This window comes from Palaemon carinicauda, chromosome 7 (genome assembly GCF_036898095.1).
Source record: "Palaemon carinicauda isolate YSFRI2023 chromosome 7, ASM3689809v2, whole genome shotgun sequence".
In the NCBI taxonomy this organism is placed as follows: Eukaryota; Metazoa; Arthropoda; class Malacostraca; order Decapoda; family Palaemonidae; genus Palaemon; species Palaemon carinicauda.
In genome coordinates, this window is record NC_090731.1 from 32,025,693 (window position 1) to 32,043,464 (window position 17,772).

At 34.0% G+C, this 17,772-nt stretch overlaps 1 long non-coding RNA gene across 1 annotated transcript; it reads left to right on the plus strand.

The window, feature by feature from the left end:
* The first annotated feature begins 438 nt into the window (after positions 1-438).
* Positions 439-17,491, plus strand: LOC137643545 (uncharacterized). Its single transcript, XR_011045001.1, has 4 exons — positions 439-593; positions 2,582-2,716; positions 12,133-12,272; positions 16,651-17,491. It is a non-coding gene; the product is annotated as an uncharacterized lncRNA (long non-coding RNA).
* The last annotated feature ends 281 nt before the right edge of the window (positions 17,492-17,772 follow it).

The following is a 17,772-nucleotide window of genomic DNA, read 5'->3' on the forward strand; positions in this document are numbered from 1 at the left end:
TTCACAGTAGTCTTAAATAATGTTTGAATTATTAACGAAAACTAAAAATTGTGGTAATGTGTTTTTTTTTTTTTTTCCAAAACTCCGGATCCAGCTCGACCCGAAAAGTGGTGAAATAAGCCATATCTATCCAGGGTTGATAAGCTGAAATTAATGTGTAGCTTACTGGAGCTAAAAGTAATAGCTGCTTCAGTGATATTCCGTCTATATGAAACTTTTGTTTTTTTTCTAATTAAAATAATTTTTCATTCCAGATTACTACTTTGCGTTAGTTGAGTTTCTCTGGGGGGGGGGGTAAAAAAAAAAATAAGTGGAGTCTGTGAGCAGTCTCCTTCGAGTCTATGAAGATGAACAGGGTCGTCCTATAAATAGGAAAAGGTGAATTCACTTATAGTAGGTTTACTTCGCTGATTTATACGGTTTCACACTGTAAAGAAAATTAATAGTGAGCTTGGCCTTTCTTATACTTTCAGCTTCGATTTTCACACAGAACTTGAAAAAAAGAAGTTTGTACGGAGGATTTACTGGAGATCCTCTTCCATGTAACTTCTTCTCGGACCTGGCAGGAATTGAGAACCTGTAATTCTTTGAAGGTATTTGTCTTCGGACTTTAACCAATTATTTAAGCATAGATTCTCGTCATTGTTGGTCTTCTCTTTATATTTTGCAATAGCTACCTTCAAATATAGGAAAAAGCTATAAAAAGGGAAGAAAGAGTGCTCATATTGGATAGAAGACTTTAATGTCTATGATGATGAAGACTAAAATTATTTTTGCAATTGCTGAGTTATAGTGAATGAATAGTGTTACTTATTGCGATTTTGCAAGCAGTATTCTTTACATCTATTCAACAGTCAATTATTCCATAAGTGAAGTTTTTCTAGCAAGTGTTCATTGTCTTTTTTTTTTTTTCATCTTGCTTAATCTAAAGCTTTCGAAAGTCGAAATGGTTCAACTAAAACAGACATCTAAATATTTTACCGAAAATCTTTTGAAAGTCGAAATATATACACTAAAATACAGAAATAATAATAGTCTAATTCACACCTTGTATTTCACTGTACACCCTTCCCTAAAATTCCTATTCTTCGAAATCCTCAAATTCTGGTCATAATTTGTTATAGTTTGCATTGACTGCAACGCTGATTTTGAACTCGGGATCACAAGGTTTATTTTCCACCCAAAAAGATTGTCTTGAAATTATCATCTTAATATTATTGGGGTTTTGATATAAGAATGCATATTTTTTGTTATCAAGTGCCATAATAACTATTGAATTGTAATCCGTTTTGGCTGCTTCTTAAATCTCTACTATAACGTATGTGTAAATGTCTTGGCATACCTGCAATATCATGAGGGTAGACCTACGGTTGTTGGATAGCCTACCTTGGAGCTCCAGCTGAAAAAAAGTTAATGGTTTAAATCCTATGGAATTTACTAAAACCCTAAAATAACAAGTATAACTGGGAGTTGATCTAGTGCAGTGGATCCTTCCTATCGAAATATTTTAATTGAAAAATGCCTTATCAAATGCTATGCTTACATTTGTGTATCTTCCAATATAGCAAAATCTATTTAGAAAACTTTTTGGTTTTCTTTTATTGCACGTGAAAGATCTCTTTACTGAAATTCTTTAAAAGTCTTTAGAGGCTTGCCTTGTCCATGTAAATGTGTTTATATCTTTACCCATTTTTTAATATGGGTCTCTTTTTGGATTGTTCAGCAAGTAACTCTATTCTGAATATAAACAAAATGTTGTTAGATTGATTAAATCATTTCCCCCTAACATGGATATCTGGAGCAGTTGTTCAGTAACTTGAATTGCAGGCCTTGTTTTAATTTTTTTTTTTTTTTTTTTTTTTTTTTTTTTTTTTTTTTTTTTTCGAAACCTACTTTACATTCGTAACTCCCTAGACTAAATAGTACCTTCTACCTACCTGGACGCTTTAGTTTTGTAGCTAATTCAGTGTTTTGACATCCATTTCTAAAGGTCTCCGGTAAACTTTATTATTAATATATATATATATATATATATATATATATATATATATATATATATATATATATATATATATATATATATATATAAATATATATATATATATATATATATATATATATATATATATATATATATATATGTATATATATAAAATAGTTTAGAGCTCAAAGCTTCATAAATTCATCACAATGAGAATAGCTAAATAACTAAAACTTGCCTACAGCCGGATATCTATCTATCTATCTATCTATCTATCTATCTATCTATCCGGCTGTAGGAAAGTTTGTTATTTAGCTATTCTCATTGTGATGAATTTATGAAGCTTTGAGCTCTAAACGATTTTTTTTTCAATTGGGTAAACACCGGTTTATTTAGTTTTGAATGTTACTAGTGTATTAATTTTATTTCGACTTGTATTTATAGTTCTTGTCTTCACTAGGGTCCCTAATCTATAATGACGTTAAGGTTTTCTAACTGAGTTTGTAATTGAGCTAATAGTAATGATCTCAATGCTCACGATACTTAGATTTAATATTTCTTCTCTGGTTCCTCATTACTACTTTATTGGCCTATTTCCAGATAAAGCTTAATCCAGTATTTGTTCCATTAAAGAAGTACCTTTGAAGATATACCTGTGTCTGCCTTATCCTTCTACCTCTGGGCAACGACAAATTCAGTTTGGATATTTTCTCTATCCTGCCGTGGTAAATAAAGGTTTGTTGAATGCAAATTCTCATTTTTGGTTTTTATCTTTCAATTTTGTCCATAATGAATATTATTTTTTTAGATGTGCATATAGCTGCTTTCTTACAGATATAACCCATAACAAGCTAATGGAGTGGATGGACCTTATAATATGAAATGTTTAGAATATTCACATCAATGAAGTACCTTTTATTACACCATTAATGTATTGCATTTAGTTTGCTTATCATTGCTGTTTTGAGTTTCATGACTTTGAAGTGTCCTGCATAACTCATAAGTAGAAATTGGTTTGATATGAACAAAGAATCTTGAATAATCTTTGACTTTTTTTTCTGCTATTATGTAAGATTTTTGCTGGTGATGAAGCTACTAGATTACTTAATATTGTGTGTGTGTATGTGTGTGTGTGTGTGTGTGTGTTTGTGTTCGTGCGTGCGCGTGTGTGTGTGTTTGTGTTCGTGCGTGCGCGTGTGCGCGCGTGCGAGGTTTGTTCTGTGGTGCCTATCGGTGTTGATACAATAGTCTGCATCAGCTTGATGCTCAAGGTCAGTAGGCCTACTGTAGTAAGTAACTGTATTGATGAAAAAATAGCATCTACTCTAAGCAATAAACTATTTGTGCTAGCAAAATAACAATGAAGCTATTCATAGGACTTTGGTAACATGAACTGTGAACTAAAATAGGAAACCAGTAATGTAATTATAAAGTCCTATGTAGTAAGTCTGCTTTTTCACATAAGCATGTAAGGCTTTGTTTTGTTGTCGCCAGGAAAAAAGCCTTTAACAAAGCAGAGTGAACCTCGGGATACATTGACAAGTGAGTAGTGTCTCGGAATATGTATAAATTGCAGGATTTCCTGTTTTAAACAGTTTTAATATATATGTTCACCTTTTTAGTATATTCCATTTGAAACTCAGACAGTGGAATTGAACTGAACCTGTAGAATCCGTTTTAACTTCCTCTGATAATAATGGTCTATTCATAATGCGGACGTAGCAAATACCGTAACTCTTAATGGGATAATTTAGATATAAATTTCTATTAGTTTCAAATAAAGTCTTTAGCATTTATTAATTATAAGTTAGTTATCTTAAGCATTCAGTAATCAGAATGGAAGATTCTTTAATACAACCGAATTGCCCAAAATTTATGTTGAATAACTGGTCTTCTCTGACAGTTCTAAAAGTTATCATGCCAAGTTACTATAACAAAAATGGAATATGCTACTTTACTGGATCTTAGTCTATGTCCAAAAGCTTACATTAGCGCCTAGCTCAGTTTAGAACTTTCTACCAACCACATGACTTGGAAGCTAGAGTTTTAGGCTAATTTTTTTTTTTTTTTTTTATTTTTTTTTTGTTTACTGCTTCTGTAAATGTCATTTAACCCTTTCATTTCTTAAATAGGAATAATCTGAGGGCAATAGTCCTCCTTGTTTTACCTATTGGTAAATTTCTTCCATATCTGTATGATTAAAGAAAGTAATCTCAATTTTAATTACTTGAAATACTATAGGTTTAATGATGTGTTGGAATATTACCTCCGTAGGAGCCTCATTGAAACTACATTATTTTGGAATTTCTTCAAACTTTTCCCACTTATTTTCTTTCTGGAAAGATTTTCTTTAATCTAAACTACATTTGGGTTTCAAAGTCTTTCAACCTAAGTTTCCCTTAAATACCAAGAAGTTTAGTGGACCTTATTTCTACAAATTTACAGTCTACTGGAGTTAAAGAGTATTGGCTACTTCAGTGGTAATAAATCTCTATAAAAAAAAACTTTGTTTCTAATGATCTTTCATTCCAGATTACTACATTCAGCCAGTATTTGGGGAATACTCAGCTCTACGTTCTTCCTTATATTTTAAAGACAGGGGTCATTATTGTAAGGAAGTCCACATTATTCTTAATTACACTCAAACCCAATATTCCTTCTCTTACTTATATTGATAAGTCTCATCCATTGCTGTATGATCAAAGTAAATAGTCTCAATTTTAACTCTAAAGGATATGTGTACGATATATTACAGGTCTAGAATCCATTACCAGCAATTTCAGGCTTGATGATGCGTAGGAATATTACAATTAACAAAGCGTAACAGAACCTTGTTTTTCAACAAAGCTATTTTGAGGTTACTTGAAACATTCTCCTTTTTCCTTTTTTTTTTTTTCCTCAAGAAATTTTCTTATTTAGCCATTTTAAGGATGATTTTATAAATAAATGCAAGTATGACTCTGAACATTTGTTTATACATAGATATATAATTTTATTTTTATGTATAGATATATTATATTAATATAAATTTCTAAAGTTCACTATTTTATACGTAAAGACTTTGTTTTTGTTAATAGAAGGCCAAAACTCCAATTATGTCGGCTGTAAAACTCAGAATTCAGTGTTTCAATTATTAAAATATATCTTTCGTGATGTTTTATTTTTCTTTAAAAAGCAGGATCATAAAATTTAAAGAAATTGGTTTTGAAGTATTTTTTAGAGATTGGTTGAATAGTAGGTAGTAGGCTGTCCAGGGCAACACCACCCGTTGAGATACTACCGCTAGAGAGTTATAAGAGTCTTTTGACCGGCCAGACAGTACTACATTGGATCCTTCTCTCTGGTTACGGTTCATTTTCCTTGGCCTACACCCACACCAAATAGTCTGGCATATTCCTTACTTATTCTCCTCAGTCCTCGTACAACTGACAACACAGATACCAAACAATTATTCTTCACCCAAGGCCTTCATATCATCAGCATCATCATCATCATCATCTCTTCCTACGCCTATTGACGCAAAGGGCCTAGGTTAGATTTCGCCAGTCATCTGTCTTGAGCTTTTAATTCAATACTTCTCCATTCATCATCTCCTACTTAGCACTTTATAGTCCTAAGCCATGTAGGCCTTGGTCTTCCAATTCTTCGTGCCTTTTGGAGCCCAGTTAAACGTTTGGTGAACTAATCTCTCTTGGGGAGTGCGAAGGGCATGCCCAAATCATTTCCATCTATCCTCATCATGGTCCTATCCACATATGGTACTCGAGTAATCTCTTATAGTTTCCTTTCTAATCCTGTCCTGCCATTTAACTCCCAATACCCTTCCGAGGGTTTTATTCTAAAATCTACTAAATCTATTTAAGATTGTTTCATGTCATACCATGACTCGTGTCCATAGAGTAACACCGATTTCAATAAACTGATATATAGTGTGATTTTTATATGAAGTTCTAGGCTATTTGATATCCAAATTCTACTTACCCTAGCCATTGTCTGATTTGCTTTTTTTATCTTTCTTTAAACTCTAAATCTAGAGACCTTGTATTGGAGATCATTGTTCCTAAATGCTTAAATGATTGTACCTTAATAATCCTTTCTCCTTCCAATGATATTTCATCTTCCATTGCATACTCAGTTCTCATCATCTATCTTCTTCCATTTATCTTCAGGCCCACCTCGTGTGATATTCCATGCATTCTGGTAAGCAAGCATTGCAAATCCTGTGGTGTTCAGAATCATCAACATACCCAGGGTATGCTAAATTCCTATCGTCAATCCAGTCCAATCCATCTCCACCATCTCTGACTGTTTTACACATTACAAAGTCCATGAGGAGGATAAACAACATAGGTGACAACAAATTCCCTTGAAATACTCTGCTGTTCACTGGAAAATCGCTTGATAAGACTCCATTAACATTAACTTTGCACTTGCTATGCTCATGAACAGACTTAATAAAATTTACATATTTAAGACGAATTTCATAATAAAGCAGGATTTTCCACAAAATTAGCAGGTGCATACTATCAAAGGCTTTTTCAGTCCACAGATAACGTCCGAAGGGGAATTCTATATCTAAGCATTGCTGTACAACGTGTCTCAAAATGAAAATCTGGTCAGTGTTACTTCTACCTTTTCTAAATCCTGCTTGTTTATCTCTCAGCTTTTTATCAGTCTTTCTCTCCAGTTTCTTAAGAATAAGCATACTATATATTTTCATAACTGACGTAAGTGTTATGCCTCTGTGATTATTGCATTCGGTCGGGTCTCCCTTTTTAGCTATTTTTCACCAAGACTCCTAACTCCCAATTATCAGGTTTTGCCTCTTCATGCCACATTCTATAAAATAATCTTGAAAGTAGGCTGGGAGTCGCTTCATTTTCAACCAGTATCATCTCGGCAGTTATTCCATTGTATCCAGGGTCTTTCCATCTCTTTAGTTTTTTAGGATAACTTCGACTTCAAACACACCGAATTCATTCAGGGGCACTTCAAGGTCTTCATCAGCCTCGGGTATATCAATGAAATTATTCCCTCCATATGTCCCATTTATAACCTCGCTAAAGCGTTCCATCTAACGTTTTCTTTCTTCATCTTCTGTCGCTATAACAGAGCCATCTCTCTTTTTGATGGGTATATGCTTCTTCTTCTTTGCCCCAGTCGAGATTTCATTAATAATTCTATGAGCAATTCTTACACCTTAGCCACTTCCTGAATTCATAGCTTTGTCGGCCTCATCTGCTCTACTGTCTAAATTCTCTTTCCAGTCTTTCCTGATTTTTCTTTTGACGTCGCTGTCAATACTGGAATACTTTGCATACTCTACCTTGTAATTTTCATTACTTCCTCGAAAACTTTCAGCAATCAATTTCTGTCTTTCTGTGTTTATAGTATCCCAAGTATCATTCGATATCAATGGCTTTCTCCTTGTAACTGTTTTTCCCAACACTTCACTACCAACTGACTGATATGTGTTCTTAATATCATACCATTCTGCATTGTCTGTTCTTCGTCTTTTAGTCTTGAAGACTGCAAATCGATTCCTACATTCAATTGCAAATGTTTCCTTGTGCTCTTCCTCTAGAACCTTAGTTGTATCAGTGTGGCAATGAGAAGCTGGTGATCACTACCAATATCTGCACCTATATAGCTTCTTGCATATCTCAGTCCTCCTTCTCTTTATTAATGGCAATGTGATCTATCTAATTTTTGTAATTGCAACATGATGAAGTCCATGTATACTTGAGGATGATCTTGCATTGAAAAAGAGTACCTCTAATGACAAGATTGTTTGCTGAACAGAAACTTAAGAAATTTGCTCCATTTACATTAGCAACTTTGCCAAGACCCTCGACACCCATCACATTATCTAGCCCTTGAATATTTCTTCCAACTTAAGCATTGAAGTCGCCAATCATAAATTTTATATCTCTCTCAGGGAGAAGCCTTACTGCACTGTAATTGTTCTGTGGCCACTTTCCTCTTGTTAAGGGTTGAGAGAAGACTCTTTAACTTTGGTCAGCAGCTCTTCTAGGAGAAGGACACTCCAAAATCAAACCATTGTTCTCTAGTCTTAGTAGTGCCATAGCCTCGGTAAAATGGTCGTCCACTGTCTTGGGTTAGAGTTCTCTTGCTTGAGGGTACACTTAGGCACGCTTCTGTCTTGTCTCTCTTCCTCTTGTTTTGTTGAAGTTTTTATAGTTTATATAGGCAATATTTATTTTAACGTTTTTCTTCTTAAAAATCTGGTTTTTCCTTGTTGATTTCCTCACTGGGCTATATTCCCTGTTGGAGTATTGGGCTCTTGATAATAATTATAACAATTATATTATAACAATTGTAACTTATAACAATTGTAATTGTAAAATTATATGATTATTATATAATTAATAATACTATAGCCCAATTTAAGTATAGTCGTTTAACGGTAATATTACCTCTTAGCTGGCGATAATTATATAATAATCATAGTTTAGGGGTTTTTTTTCGTGATCAGTCATGAGTCCCTTCCACGGAATCTAAAAATGTTTAACTCCCCATACACACGAACAGCTTGTTCATGCAGTGAACACGGACTAATAAAGTAATCTAGTTTCTTGTTCTTAGCAAAATTTTAAGCTGTTATCCCATTTTGGGTATCGTCTGGAACACTTTAAGAATATTTCATCATAGATATAAACTGAAAAAAAATGATATATAAACGAGCAGGCAAAGATAACTAGCAGAACATGCCTTTTGAGGGGCGTTTAGCAAAATTTATTAAGGATACCTTAACAACGCAAAGAAAACGAAAATTCTAGCTTTTGTTGATAGAAGATGGCATAAGTATATGGGTGACTAAAGTAAATAGCTTTTCCTAGAACTTTTGGAAGAAATTTTAAATAAATAGGTATCTACAGCATAAAAATATGCATATGAGACCAGAAAAGATATGCTTACAAGGCCCAAGGCGCTTGAACAAATGTAAGAAATATTTAACATAAATGAAAATTTTCATCAAAAACATTTCAAACTTTGTTGATAATAAACTTATTTTAGCCTTGATTTCCAAAATTACAGGCCACGGGTTACCAGATGCAGTCGTTTAGTTCTAATATAGGGTAAAATATAAAGTTAGAATACTGGATAGAACTAATATTAGGTAGAATTATCATAATTCTTAATCTTTTTAGTCTGTGGCACTCTTATACAAAGGTACCACCCACGTCAGATCTTAATTTGGCAAAGTATGTTGCTTGTCTAAATTTACAATGAGTTCCTTTCAAATACTAGACAAATGCATTCATGTGGAATGGAAAATCGTGACAAAAAAAAAGAAGAAAAAACAAATTAATGCCGCTGAAGCAGTAATTACTTTAAACAAACACTTATCTGAAGCGAGACTGCCTACTTGCAAAATATAATTTGTGTACTCAAATAAATAAAAAAAAAAAAAAAAAAAAAGGAAAATTTTGCAGATTTCAGGTCGATGAAGATGAATAGGGACATTATGTAGACTTTGATTATGGAAATTGAGATTTTGAAAACTTATGGTTGAAATATATGGCAAAGATTCTATTTACAGATTTATATTACTTTCCGTTGATATTTGATGAAAAGTATTTAGACCATGTTGTTCTTTAATTACAGCTTCGAATTTCATGTAGAGCTCACAATGTTGTATAGAAGATTTAAGTGTCATCCTGCTTCATGCAATTTCTTTCAGGCATGGTAGAAATTAAAAGCCTGTAACTAATTCTAAGAAGAGAATTTTAGCCTTCACATGATGTTAGCCTATTGCTTTGTTACACGCCACAACTTCGGATTGTTAGTCTACCCATGGTGTCTTCTTCAGTACCGAACTCCAAAATAGTCTCTGCCTATTTTGTTTAGAGAGAGGGATTAGAAAGGGATTCTTCCAGTTCTGTTATTTATTACAAATATTCAGTTGGGTAACTTTATTTTTTTAGTCCTGTCCAAATGCATTTATTTTTTAAGATTTCTTAATCTAAAGCTTTTGAACAATGAGATGTGCCTATAATTCAAAATGATCAGATTTACAGGTTCATTTTCACAAGAGCTTTGGTGCTTGCAAAGTTTTCTTATAATTCGCAGTGATTCTCAGAAACCTTAGGATACTGGTCATTAAGATTTTATAGATGGTATAAACTGTTACTTTTGAACACTAGATCATGAGGCTTATATTCAGACTATCGTTGAGGTTTTAATCAAGAGCGCAGATTAGTAGTTATTGAGTGGCATAGTAACTATTGAAGTATAATCTTAGCCGTTTTAGTCGTATACTCCATGCTTTCTATAAGTGTATGTAATATGGCTGTGAAAAATATATTGTTGCTTATATAGATTATTTTATTATAGTATATTCTAGTATAGCATATTCTAGTATCGATGCTATCTTCTGAAAGTTCATCTGGGGCTGTTGAAAACCATGGAGCTTAAGCTGAATCTCTTGCACGGTAGAAATCATATGGAATATAGTAAAACCCCAATGATACATATATTATTGGGTGTAGAACCAGGACAGTGGATCCTCACTGTCCAAATATTTGCCTTTAAGAACACTAGACCTGGGTTAATGCTTTGACACTTTTATATCTTTAGTTATAGTATATTTTCCTTATAGTTATAGAAAAATTTCCTTAGAGAAACAAATTTTTTTCATCTATTGCATAAAACATCCATATACTAAATATCTTTTAAAGATGTTTAGAAAATTGTCTTGTTCAAGTAAATGTGTTCTTTCTCTAACCACTTTTTAAACATTCTTCCTTAGATTTTTCACAAGGAACTGGGTCCTTAACTTAATTTATCATCCACAATTTAGTTATGTCAGTGTTCATTTACATACGTTGCAGGGCTTGCGTTTTTTTTTTTTTTTTTTTTTTTTTTTTTTTTTTTTTTTTTTTTTTTTTTTTTTTTACTGACCACAATATACATTCATATCTTCCCTGACTATAATATCGACCTTAAACTCCGCTGCATACCTAAGGCTTCAAGTATTTTTAACATATTTTCTAAAGCTCGGTGGTAGACAGTATTTTAGAATTTTTTATTCTGGCTATGGTCAAATTAGAAAGGTTTTAACAATATGATTGTGCTGAATTTTTTATACTTAAAATTTCGCACATTCTCTTGTTCTGCAGGTATGAACTAGTCTAAATGATTATTTTTAATGTTGCCTGTTTATTCATACTTCAAATTGGCCCTACTTCCTTAGCATTGTTTTTAAAATGTGATTGCCATTGGGTTAATGATAATCATCCTGTTCTCAATATGAGTAAGATTAATAATTTGTGCTTTTGTTATTCGGCACTTGTAACCTACTTAAAGAACAAGCTTATCACAATATTTATTCGATTGAAGTTCCATGCTTGTAGGTCCTTTCTCCTCCTACCTCGATGGATCTCATACAAATGGCAATTCGAAATTTCACACCACAACAAAATGAAAGAGCGGTACACTGCCATTCAACTTTTTCGCTCTTGTCCACAATGAGAGGTTACAGTTTAATGTGCATGTAGTTGCTAGCAGATGCTATGAATGAGCAACAAATGAAATACAAAGAAATGCTTACATCATAGCATTCCCCATTTTCACACATTTGATATTCTAATTTTGTCCTTGATTTGTGTCAATTTTATTTAAAATTAGGTGGTTTTGTTGGATCGTGTTTACTAGTTTTCATCCCTTCTTGCATTATTTCTTGAATTACACAACTGGGGGTGTCTTGTAATAGCGGTAAGTAGAAATTTTCTTAATGAAAGACGCTTGAGTAATTAATTATTTCATTTATTTCTTCTACCGGTAAGGTTGGCGCTGTATATGAAGCTACACACGGGCTAATGTTGATTGTGTGAGATATGTTCTTTTGTTTCTACTGCATTGATAAAAAGGCAGCATTCATTTCATGCACAAGGGCAGTAATTTTATATTATCTGCTTTGATACAAAAAGATTATATCTGCTTTGATACAAAAAGATTATATCTGCTTTATTCAACAAACCACTAGTGCAAGCGAAGTAACACTGGAGCTATTAGTGTGCTGAAGCTATTCCTATAACTTTTGATTATTTAACTTCTAAACACGGTAAGCAGTTTGCAATGTAACTTTAATTGCTAAGGAATTTGTTGTAAGCCATGTTTATTTTCAGATTTGTGGAAGAAAATATTTTTAATCTAAATGGCAAAAAGAATCACGAGCAGCCTACAACCTGGTAGAGTGAGCCTCTGGATTCAGTGACCAATGAATGGTATATCAGAAAGTGCATTATCTGCAGGGTTTTCTATTGGAGTAAGTGTTAATATTAGTATTTGTTTCCAGTAATGTCTTCTAATACCTTCACCAGTTTTGAGGAATTGATATGAACTTATGTATTCCTTGTTTTACCTTTTGACAAGCTCTGTTCCCTAATCAAACATTTATCAAACTAATTTTTTATGAGCTAGAACACTTTGCGGAAAAACCATACTTTTTATTTCGGGAAAAATATCGGTAAATCTATCGGGGATCCATTTCTGGAAAAGATTGATTTGAGCCAGTCCATGGTTGCATGGGAAGAGGAATGGAGTGAAACATGCTGTATTTGCCTGGCTAATGTTGCCTTTCTAGTATCCAAATTTTCTTTCTAGGTTGACTATTTCTCACAGGGCATGATGCCGCTAAATTTCTAAGTAGTTTTCTGCAGTCTGCATATTTTTTTGTATTGGTACGCAATGAAGAGGCCTCCTTCTATATCTCTTTGCCACCTTCTGTGTTTCAAAATTTTTAAAATAAGAATTCTTTGTGATCTTTATCCCATCAACTTTAGCCTAGTCATTTTTCCTCTCGATAATACTAGAGTTCACCTGTGTATTCTGATGTTTTGCTGCAATTGTTTTAGAAGTTACTTTCTACAGGTCAATCACGTAAAATTGTTCGTTTAGAGAGAGAGTCTTGTTGTTTGTCTTAAAGATCTCGTCGAGTCCTCTTCGTCTACATTAACGAAGAATGCCGAGATGGTATGGGTTACTTCGTGAACCCTGACCCTAATGTTGGATATACAATAGGATGATTAATACTATTTTCATCCAAGGATATACACTCTCCCATAAGCAGACTACTACTACTTTGCTCGCAAGAGGCCCCTGACTATGGTCTTGCATCTTAGTCTTCATTTTGCATCACAGGTTTCATTTTTCTTTAAGTTTTGCCGCAAAGAAGGACGGCACATGAACATAGCAATTTTTGCACTGAGGGTGAAACCAGAATGATGCCGATGACCTAGAGTAAAGAATTAGTTTTAAAAGTACCAGACAGGCATTGCTAACTGATTTATTCCACTGGTCACTTAACATTTCATAATTTTTGCAGCGTGTATGATAATTTTATTTGCTGTCTAGTGACGATAGCTCTGGCAGTCTTATGAAATAACCCAGCTCATTTAATCTTCTAACATCACATTACTCTTGAAATTTCAATAAGTCTTGCAAACCCATGAATCTACTCGTAATAAAAGAAACTGCATATGTAATGAAACTTCACTGCTGCCATGCAAAATGTGACTAATCGAAAAAAGATGTGCACCATTGAAAGGTGCATGCGAGAGCACTGCACATAAAAACACCACATCTCTTTGTCATGTTTACGTTAGTCGAAATCTCGGTCTCGGATTTATTGCAATAACTTCAGATTGGAGAACTTATGAATCTGAAATCCCTTCAAGTATTATGATCATACCCTGCTAAGTTTGTATATTTTGTTAATCCAGAAGGCACTGTAAACCAATGAAAGTCCGTACTAGTCTCTCTTACCAAGGTTAAGTATTTGATAGATTAAATGTCTGGTATATGTTCCATTATATTCTAATAGCAGTCAGTTGTTGTCGATAATGACCTTTCAAAAGTTCCTCGGTTATTAATAAATGCATGCTCGGTTCTCTGGTGTGGCTTTACTGCACCCTGCATCATGAGCATTGTTATGGTTTAGATGGCAAATTTAAAACTTTTTAAACCTTGCCAATGCTGGATACCTCCATTGATAGAAACGGGACAGTGGGGTCTCTTTATCTGCTGTCTCTGCACCACAGAATTGCCTTATTCTTCCCACACTTTCTCCTGACCATGCTGTTGCTAGCAAAGCTCTCCAGATTAATTAGGATCTGAATTTCTTTAAGATTAATTTTGTTTTGTCTTAGAGTGTCTGGTTAGAATCGCCAAGCTCTCGGTGGGGGTATTCTAGCTATCCGTAAAAAATTTATGGGAGCTTCTCTTCAGGCTTGCTGAGTACTTTGTAAGTCAGTGTAGTTGGCGTTGGTGATCATAGATACTATATTCCACATACAGATTCTGGAAGGAGAAGCAGTGTTAGGCCCATAATTCTCGCAAATAGTTAATGAGATGATTTCATTTTGTACTAGTGGCATAGAATTGAGTCCACAGTCTGTTTAGTAGAGTTGAGATAGCTACTACTTTATTATACCTATATTTTAGTGTCCATGCTGTTATTTTTACCCTGTTAAGCAAAAAGCAGTATTTTTTTCCCTAACGAATCAATGTCGAACTCGGTAATGGATGAAAATATGATACCAAGATATGGAAAATCAAGGCCACCTACAGTTGTGTATCGGGAATAGTGATGACTTTTTCTGATGTGGCTTAGTTTGTTTCACTGTCTTAAGCTACTCTATCTGGGACATCCTGATTCTCGAACAAGGGTTTCACCTTATCTAACTGGGACATAGGTTGTGTTTGATGGTGTGCAGACCAAAAGGCCAAGGTCGTTGATATAGTGCAAGCCAACCACTTGACTTTTCAGTCTGTTGTATTGCAGGTTAACCAGTTGACAGTAAACAGTCTGCTGTAAAAGGCTACTGTCCTTTCAGTGATTGGAAAAATTAAGTATATTCTGCTTACCCACTTCTCATACAGGTACAATGGGAAATGTAAAGAAACACAGGACTACCATCATTAATGACAACTGCAATGTAAATTATACAGGACTTATTGTCTTATAGAATTTGGAACATGCTGTATAACGCTGGGAATGAGGAATCCTGTTCATTGTAGTTCGAGCATAGTCCACGAGGTTGACAGAAAATCTATTTCCTGTAAGAGTATGATATGTATTTTACACCGTTGTAAAACTGTACATAAATTCAAAGATACAATTAGTACTACACAATTCTTATTGTAAAAGGATAATACATCGACAAGAGAAACTGATAATGTGAATATTATATAACAATCTTTATTTTCTTAAATGTCTATCCCTATTTTAGAAATCAGATTACGCCACTGACTGTAATTGCACAATAGAAAGCGTTGAGAGTTTTCACTGCATGGTATGAATTGATTAATAGGTAACTGTACAGTTGAATTTGTTTGGTTAGAATTTTTTATAGGATTACTTAATCGTATTTTTCAGAATTTACCTTTGATATTAATTCACTTTCAATTTCGTATGTATCTGATTCTTGAAATGTTTCTACAAGTGTGTTAAAGGTCTTTTTCTGTCTGTGATGTGTTGGATACAAAAACTGGTGACTAATGTTTTCTTAAATGTAAAATTAGATATATACCTTTTTTTTTTTAGATGCCATATATAATATATCTGAATTCTAACATCCAAAAACTGCAAATATAATCAACACTTCAACGCAGATAACCTTAACTGACTTGTTAACACTGCCATTATTTCCTTCAATGTAAAATTACAGATTGTCTAACTTTTTGAGATGCCTTATATAATATATCAGTGAATTTTAACATCCAGAAATTGCAATGTAAATCAAACTTTCAATGCAGTTACCTGACTTGATAACACTGCCATGATTAGGCAATCTACCAAGGGGCAGTGATGTAGCCATCTATAACCTATAATTTGGTAAAACTGATTCTACCCTTGCAGAGTTAAAATTTCGTTGTACAAGTTAGAAGATCCAAATGATAATTGTTCAAGGCATGAATTGGACATACACCCCAAGGAATTTAGTGTCTTTATAGTATAGGGAATACCGTGCTGTTTTTTTAATCTCTTCCACAGCTAGTGAGAGCTGGTGTTGAATACTCTTAAATACATAGTGAAAGCTCCATTTCTCACATTGAATTCTCGTAAATCTGAAGAGAAACAGTGTGATTAGGACTTGAGAAGATACCTTTTAACAAGAAGGCTACCATCACAGGCCTTCTATTACTAACATGGTGTACTTCATGTTTGCAACTAAAAGCCTGTGTTCCTCTACCTGCAGCAAGTTTGGCTTTCTACTCTTATTACTATACAGAGGATTTGTTCTAATTTGCTGCCCATTTTCTATTTCATTTTAACTTAAAGAAGTAACAAGCTGGGTTTCCCTCTCAATTGTCCAACAGCGTTGAATAGACCTTACCCTCTGTACTAGGGCCCGTGGTTACTCCATATACATTATTATAAATTTTTGCATTATGTTCTTATAACATTCAAAGCTTTAAACATTTTGGTACAAACTTTTGTTTCTTATACTGTCGCTAGTTTTCTTTACAACCAAATCACATTTAATATCAGGATAAATGAAAAGTCAAGATATTCGTAGAATATATTTTCAATATGCATTGGTTATATAAACATTAAAATCATTTTACTTTATTTTTCGCTGCAAGACCAATTAAGTTTAAAGATAAATTATACTCTTTCTTATACAATACCTTCTTTTCAGAAATGAACACTGTCAGAAGATGAAGGAAAAAGGCAGGTAGCAGGAAACTAAGCCTGGCAGTAGGAAGGGGCGCAGGACTATGCTGCAGTCAAAATCCTCTTTATCCTAAGATATACTGTACATTAAAAGCAGAAAATGGTACTCTAAAGCAGGCACGCAGCAAAAAATATTGTGGAAAACTGATATAACAAATGTTACAAGTAAGCAACGGAAGATATCAAATAAAGTGTAATACGTTTAAAAAGGAGCATATAACAGAAGTTACAAGGAAGACAACACAAAAGTTTATCAAGGAAACTGGCATCAGTTTAGTATAAAAGAGAATCTAAAATTACAAAAAATAAAAAAGAAAAATAATGGCCAAGGGAAAATGCATGCCACAGCCAAAGAGTATGTTATAAAGAAGGACAGAAGAAGAAATCAAGAAATCAACAATTACTGGAGGCAAAAGTTAGACTTTAGATGGCAGAAAAACAAAAATCGCCCAAGTAGCAAAAACAAAATAAGTATGGCGGGCTTTATTTATAAAACGGGGAATAGAACAGTGCCCATTAAGAATTTGGTAATACCTTGATGTTAAAAGTTGAAGTATTACAAACTAAATCTTTCTTACCATGACGTCGTCAGGACATGGTTACAATGAAATTTAGCAACAACCACATGATGTGGGCAATAAAGGCTTAACAGCAACCACATGGAGGAATGATACAGGCTTAGCAGCTAATCAAAAAGGACAAGTAAGGCTTAGCAGCACCCACATGAAGAGCAATGAAGTCCTATTAGCATACCAATGAAAAAGCAGTAACCTGAAGGCCAATGAAATGGCAGCATGAAAAGCATTGGAAGCCTAGAAGCAGCGATCAGAGCCATAATGAAGTAGCGGCCCGAGGTCTGAAGGAGCAATGGAAGCCAAGAACCAGTGACCAGTAGGCCAACGGAGGCAGTAAGTCAATGAGCAATGAAGAAGCACCCGAACGGCAATATAGAACGAAAACCAGTGACATAAAGGGCATTGAAGCAGCGTCCCGAGGTGCAATGGAGCGGTAACCAAAAGGGCAATAATGGCAGACAAGCAGTGGCCCAAGTGGCAATAAGGTGGCAACCAGAGGGGCAATAAAACTG